At 32.6% G+C, this 8,018-nt stretch overlaps 2 long non-coding RNA genes across 2 annotated transcripts; one reads left to right on the forward strand and one right to left on the reverse strand.

Annotated features, from left to right (window-relative positions):
* Positions 1–277: 277 nt before the first annotated feature.
* Positions 278–1,731, forward strand: LOC127867029 (uncharacterized). Its single transcript, XR_008043226.1, has 4 exons — positions 278–383; positions 858–971; positions 1,224–1,382; positions 1,535–1,731. It is a non-coding gene; the product is annotated as an uncharacterized LOC127867029 (long non-coding RNA).
* Positions 1,732–2,945: 1,214 nt separating this feature from the next.
* On the reverse strand, positions 2,946–5,528 carry LOC127867034 (uncharacterized). The gene is made up of 3 exons (XR_008043231.1): positions 4,767–5,528; positions 4,250–4,389; positions 2,946–3,524 (listed from the first exon to the last, which is right to left on the reverse strand). It is a non-coding gene; the product is annotated as an uncharacterized LOC127867034 (long non-coding RNA).
* Positions 5,529–8,018: the final 2,490 nt, after the last annotated feature.

Below are 8,018 nucleotides of genomic sequence, written 5' to 3' on the forward strand. Positions count from 1 at the left end.
TCTCGCATCACCGCAATCGATGCAACGTGACAAATTGCGGTGATTCCGAGCGACAAGAAAATTTGGGTGATGTCTCGGTGACCGTCGCGCGATGTATCTCGCTGTTACGCAATCAGCGCGAATCACCGCAAATCACCGCGAACCGCCGTGGTTCACCTTTTTAAGAGATTTACATTAAGGGTTACACTACATTACATGTACATGTAACATATATGTATACACTTACATTATACACCCTTTCAGTTATTAACTGATTATAATTATCTCCCCTGAATGACGTCATTCGGGGATACCCGATTATCGACTGTAAGCAAACAAAGAGATGTCTGTTTGACAATGTGTGTTTTCAACGGTGTAAATGGACTTAAAATATGAACGAAAAGGTTTGTACTGACCTTATTATTAATAATTTATTATTTTCTTATGCAATTTTGATATTCGGTTTATAATGCTGATAAAGCAGCGGTATTGTTTTCGCGAGGACGAAACGTTCAAACGAAGGATTTTTTACTGAAATAAATCCTGTTCAGAAATGTTGATATAGATTAAATAGGTGGAAATATTGACTTGTTTTATCTAAGGACATTTCGTATTCGTCAAGGTATGAACACTCGTTGGCATTTATATTTTGAAGCAACTAAAGGACGCTCGTACTGGTCTTAGTCATACCGTGCTTTTGTACCAATTGACCATTTTTTTAAATTGAAAGCCAACGGCATCCAATGCAACATATGGTTTGTTAAAAAGCTATTTGTTTGATTAGAGCTTGTACTAAGCTATACCCGGCGTAATGTGTATTAATAAAGTACAATGAATCAGTTATCATGAATGTTATGAAACAGAATTTTGTTCAACAGATTAATGACCACGACTATGCTGTCCAGTTTTACACAGCAACACCAGTATTCGACTCAAAACCGGATGGAAAACAGATTCAAGACATTACTGTATCACTCGAGAAGAAGTTGAAGGTAAATTAAATTGTTTAGTCAATTGATTTGTTTAAATAACATTTGGGAATAAAACATTTATAGACATATAATAATTAATATCAATACAAATAAAATGAAATTCTTAACCAATAGGATAAAAACACATCTTATTATTTGTTAACCACGTTTGTGGACTTTGTTATACTGATTTTAATGATCCAAAATAATTGGTAAAGTTGTTATTCACTTGATTTTTTTTAATATTATTAGTTGATCTTCATAAAATTTCAGTCTAACAGGATCTGCTGTGTGCCCAAATGTCACACCACTGGCTAAGGATTGTTAGAAGGCCATGGAAAGCCCAGCTATCATGCATTTCCAGCTGAAGATGATCCAGTTCAAGCTGTTTGGTTGAATAAAATACGAAGAGATGAAGACAGACATTTTAAGGTCAGTTGTTAGTGGTTTCAGTAAAACTTTAAATGATTTTGTATAAAGAAAAATAAAACATGTTAAGTACTATACATTTTCATGTCAGAAAAATAGTGTTGATGTGATTCAAAAAAAGCACAAATATTTATTTATTCTTTTTTTTCTTTCAGATAAGTCACAATACGGTTGTCTGTTTTCTCCATTTTGAACGTGACTGTCTTGATGAATCTGGATTTGCTAAGCGGAGGTATCTAAAACCAGGAGCCATCCCTACACTATTCGACTGCTGGAAGGACAAACCACATCTGTTGAAGCGAATTCAAGTGGAACGTGCAATTAACAAGATTAAAAGTTTTCACATATTTGATCATTCTGGTTTCTCTGTTTGGGATAATTAATCAAATTTGGACAGTTTGCTCATTGCTCACTCTTTTCCAAGACCCAATTATACCATGTCCTGGTGTTTAACATACATACCATTTATATGAACATTTGTTGTTCGTGTACATCATACTACATGTAGGCTAATGAAAAACCATTGGCTGTTCATGTAATATTTGTACATTTTTTGGCTTTGTATAAAGTTTTTGATAATTATCTTGATATAAGCATTGATTTAGTTACAGATTAATGCTTAAAGAGTACTTAAAGCTACACACCTTGAAATAAAGTACATGTTCATATAGATGCAATTTGAAAGTGTGCAAAATATTCATTAAATCTATAGTCTAGTTAGCAAGTAATTTATTATTTTTCAAACAGGAATAACTGCTTTTAAAACTGAAAGAAGGATTTCTATATTAAACACGATTATTTTTAACTTTTTAAAGCGCAAAAAAAGATGGCTTTCTACCTTGTTACCACCAGATTATATTCTAGTTGGCATAATAAAATTAAATCTATAGCCTAGTTTAATAGCAAGTTATTTTTTTTTTCAAACAGTACTGCTTTTAAAACCGAAAGTAGGATTTCCAGACGTACACATCCATTTCGACAAACGTGATTATTTTTAAGTTGTAAAGTGCAAAAAAGATGGATTTCTACCTTGTAACCACCAGATATATTCTAATTGGCATAGATAAAATATGTCACTCATACTTAAATTTACTATGCCAAATAAGGTGTGTGGCCTTTACATAAAAATTGTATATACATCTTTTTAATCATGTTTGTTAATTTGTTTTGATTGTATGACTACTGAATAAATAATTTTGTTAATAGAAATTTTAGTTTTTTTTGGGAAATATTAGGTAAAACTAAGAAAGTCCAATGCATATTGAGACAAATCAGTACTTAAGTTCGTTTCCTGGGAAGAACAATTACTGATTCTCAATGGGGATCAAAACTGGTTGCTCCAGATTGCTTAGCAGACACCATAGCAACTATTTCACTAAGACTCTGCTACAGATTTGCGTAATCCTTTGAGTAAAAACACTTTGTAATCAATGATATAAGCTTTATTACAACAGAAATAAGGCAAGATAAGCACATTTGAGTAGCATAGTTCATCACAAAACAGTATGAAGTATCATTAATTGTAAGATTAATGATGAAAGACAATATGTGAAAGCTAGAAATCATAAACTAATTTAAGGAAACACAATCTGAAAATTACAAACATGCAGATACAGGTATTGCACCAAAATGAGCTGAGATCCTATGATTATATTGAATGAATAAATGTGATTTGAGGTGAATCTCACAAATACTGACACTAAAATAACACAAAATTGAATACTTTCAAATATAATTTAGATTATTTCAATACTCTTTATTTCTGATTACAGGTTTTTCATGGAGCGGAAACACTTGCATCTAACAATTGTTGAACTGTTACGTTCAGATGTCCATGTGTCGAATACATAACCGTCATGAAAAAACACATAGCCTCGTTGAATAGGCTTTTCAACACCCAGTTTTGAACCTTTACCAGAACTTTTGGTCCATTCCAGAATGTTCATGTAAGAAAAGTCTTTGAAGATCGGTCTGGTGCTTTGGGTCCATGTGCATTCTTCCAAATTAAGATGTTCTTCCGCTGTTGACACTGTTGATTGTCCTTTACAGTTCATACAGGACGACTTCTGCTTAGCTGCAAATGGCTGGTCTGGATAAGGATCCACAATTAGGATGTTATCCTGGTTGTCACTGAATTTCTTTACCCTGGAAAATATATAAAAGTAAAGATTTAAACTTTGTAACAGAACATTAAGATTTAAGGTGTTACAAAAAAAGCACTACTCCAGAGTCTGTTTCAGATACTTGTTTTCCACCTAATAAACGCCACCCCTACCTTCTTTGTGACCAAAAAATGTATAAAGACAATTTAACTAGTGGCAACCAATTTCTAATGCAGACTTAAGAGAGTAATGTAACTTATTATGTCAGGGATTTTAATTGAAGCAGAAAGCTGTGTGCCACTATGCATGTTATATACATTGTAAAGTACTATATGCTGTGTGGTCGAGTCAGGCTGACTAAACAGATAAAACTTATTTTTAACAGACTGGTTGACAGAAACATAGAAAAAAATTCACAACATGAATGTGCATTTTTAATATAAAAAGCAGGCTTTTTCCTGGCCATTTTGGGAAAAAAGCAATTGCAGGATCGTGAATTTTTCGTGCCAAAAATCAACTGATTTGGGAAAAACTATTATAAAATAACCCTTCACAATCATTCAAATTAGATGAAAAATCATATTATTCATGGTAATGTACTTTGTTAGATGTCATTTACATATAATTGAGTTAAAATAATCATAACCTCTTCTTTCTTTTTAAAAAAATATTTTTTTCAAATTACAATTTAGGTTAGGGAATGGGTCCGTTTAACTGACCCGTAGATACACCAGGAAAAGGCCTGAAAAGGCGATATAAAATAAGTACCTCAAGCAAAGTTCGGCTTTTGTCTCATTCGATTTCACAGCTTATCCCCGGCATTTCAACCATATTCGCAACTCTGTAACTTTGCATCTTTCTGGTTGAAGTTGCGGTAAAACAGCGCCAGGGACATCCTTGGCATACAGCTACAAAAAATAAAAAGGCAGGTTTTAAGCATTATTGCTTCTTTAGAAAAAAATCATGTTACTTATACAACATACAAAATTCATCATATTATTTTTTTAGAAAATGGTTTGAAATAAATATGATCGATACTGAATGTAGTGTAAGTTACATGTTTTTTTTTTAAGTGGCAATAATGCTTAAAACCTGACAGCTGAACTTGTATGCTTTCATGTTGGGTCTCTGTACCGAGTCAATATTTATTAGAGTGTATTTATGGTACATGACTATGTCCGGATATATTCATGCCACCAATGTGTATGTATTTGCATAATTATATTAATAATAAACTTAGGAGTATTTATTATAGTGAATTCACATTTTAAACAAAAAAACAAACCTTATGACAATCACAGTCGTGTACTGTTGTAGTTTCTTTTCTGTTACAGGATCTGGTTCAGCCATGGTACTTCACTGTTTCTGAACATAGCATTTGGGATGATTCCTGAAAAAAACCCACATATAATGCTTTTTTTGCAGCTGATTTTTATATTATTTCAACACTTCAGTCAAACACTCAAAGAAACAAAGGATAGTTTCGGTTTTGAAAGTTTATAAATATAGAGATTTTGGTGTAAAAAACATGAAAGTTAAATGACCCGTTCTCCTGATTGGTTTTCATTCACATTCTTCTACTTTCTAGTTCTATTTAAGAATAAAAAAAAGCCCCGAAATCATATAATTCCTATGATAAAATCATGATTACAAATATAAACTTTCTGAAAATAACTCGTAATTCGCTTTGCTTTCAAAATTTGGCATTTTTATACAATATTTACTTTTAGGTTCCAATCCAGGTGTAATGGTATATGTACGAACATGAAATGTGTCTTGACAAAACGGAATGTTTAATGCATTTTTTCTCACTTCATCGTACTTAAAAGTAAATATACAACAAGCGATAGCTTTAATATGCGTCAATAAAATAATAAAAATAAAACATGTGTGCAACTTACGCATATATTGTGCTAAAGACGTTGATTTCTTCAGCGACACTGTAAAATTTTATTTTCTCTGGCGAATTTCTATCCCCCGTTGACGTCACATCCGGCTAAGGGACACAACTCTAACACTAGTAAAAGCGAATAACTGAAAGGGTGTATACATTGCAATAATAAAGCTTTTGTTGTTGTTGTATGCAATAGGCGTATTTAGCTAAAATACTCCCGTTCCACATGAACATGATGAAGTTATGTCGGAAGCTTTAACGGCTCCAAATTAATATAACAGCGCAGAAGAATGATCATGCAATAATTATTTAACATAACATGTAAACATTATTTAACTAATTGCATAAGCAGAATGTTTATTATAACTTACAATCAATTATATTCCAGGCCCGAATACACTACCACTGTTCAAATTCCATATTGTTCCAATATACATGTAGCGTAGTACTGTGTAAATTGAAAGTTGCATAGTGTTTCTTCATTGGTCGGTTATAAATACCTTGTTTCTCTACATGGCATTTGATTTCGACGAAACTAATAATTTGGTAATTTACGAGAAATATGATATAAGTTTTCCATTTAAACTTTGATCTTACCGTGTGTGTTAATTGACACTATTAATTATGTTAATACTAATTTTTGCATTTCATTAAGAATTATAACGTGTAGATCTAGCCCTTTTGTTAACAGTGTTTAGCAAAATATTCGCGCCTTAAGACACGGGAAAATGTTTAAGTAACACTTTCATTTAAAGGTTAAATGTAATCGGTAGATTACATCTAATTATTTGGACTAAAATATGCTATACTTATTTATTTTCTGTTTCAGGCTCCAATGCGGATAACTTGTGTTACTCGCGTTACTTTCCGAGCGTTGTACATACATTCACAATGCTTGATAAGCCGGAAATCGGAAATACATTACTGTTCTATTTTTAAGTACATGTTATTATGACATCGTGGTAAATAATTTGTTGTTATTACATCATTGCCTATATATTAAAGCATTTAAACATTGTGTTTGATTTGCTGAAAAAAAAACACGAGTATATCAACGTAGCACTTAGCGTTCGCAGAGTTCAATAAATTTATGATGATGTATAATGTACATGCATTTCTCTGGGTTTTCACGCCAAAAACAAAAAACCCTCAACATTTGATTATTTAGTGTGTACTGTCCAGCGGGTGATAGTGTTTGTTCAAGTGTCTAATTGGCACTCTTTGTACGTGTTCAAACTGTGAAAAGATTTGACAATCACAGGAACAACAGGATGGCGCTGTCAATTAAGTGCGATAATGGATCAAAGGGCATTGACAAAAAATAACAGTTTGGATATATTTTTCGGCGTTTACTCAGATGGTCTCTCACAACAAAAAAACTATACAAGTCAAGGTATTATGTTTTACTTCTATCAGTAACGATACGGATACGGCGTGTTTGATTTGAATTGACTTTAAAAGAAATATCAAATTGTTGGCGATATAACTGTTTTAAAAATACCAAAGAAACATTTAACCGAAATCAACAGAATTCAATGTTCTCTGCGCTTCGCAGTTTGTATAAAAAATCAATACTTGCACACTCGTATACCTTGACCATGTACATTGCCGCATAATTTTCGCGCTCTTTTGTCGGGAAATATACATGATGACTATATTGAAAGCATTTGTAAACGTCGTGTTAACATTAAAACATCGGAAGTGTGTTTCGGATTATAAATTTTTATTCTCATTTGGGAATTTAACGGAACATTAATACTTATGGTATATTTGTTTTGAATTGTATATCAATTTTTTACAACGCTTTACGTGTGAAAAAAATGTTTTGATAATATTATTCATTAATAGCACAATTTCCAGAAGAAAAACGCTTTTTACATGAAGGCGTATGATGCAATAAAACGTTTTTTTGTAAGATCGTATTGTATCAATCTAAATTTAAATACGCTCGTCCAATGAAAGATGTGTCCCACATTATGCGCTGTACTCTTTACTCTTCTGAAAAATGGCGTAGTCATATGGTTGTTTTAATGAAATTCTCAAACATATTTACCGACATAAATGTTCAAGATTATTTTTTTGATATTGGATTATCAGATAATTGTGAACATTAGAAGCGTTATGTACATGTATAAAGTTATCGATACGATTCGGTTTCTATGCATGAATTGGCGAGTCATCGTTGTCACTGCGATCACGGCAAATCGCAGCGAATCACCACAACATTGAGGGGATTTAGCGCGAAGATTATCTTGCTCTCGCGCGACATCAGAGTGACAAGTCACGTGAAATCGCGGTGATTTTCCACCCAAAAAGCAAAATGCCCGCCTTGACTTCGCAAATTAGGCAAAAATCACGGGTCGCGTAGTGTAACGTGTATGCTTTTATAAGAATTATGTTCAGTTAAACATAAATTGTTTAATCATTACACGATTACTTCAGTATTCAATAATGTAACATCTGGTTAATTTGATATATTTTCAGGACAGACTAAAGTTTATGTTCTACATTCTTACAAAACTCACAGTGTTCAGATTAAATGCAGAACTGACGGGCAAATTCTTGTATACCACACATAGCATTTAAAAAATGTGTCCCACACATAGCAGTATAACATTTATATACACACACTCCGAATTAGAT

Source organism: Dreissena polymorpha, chromosome 2 (assembly GCF_020536995.1).
Source record: "Dreissena polymorpha isolate Duluth1 chromosome 2, UMN_Dpol_1.0, whole genome shotgun sequence".
Classification (NCBI taxonomy): Eukaryota; Metazoa; Mollusca; class Bivalvia; order Myida; family Dreissenidae; genus Dreissena; species Dreissena polymorpha.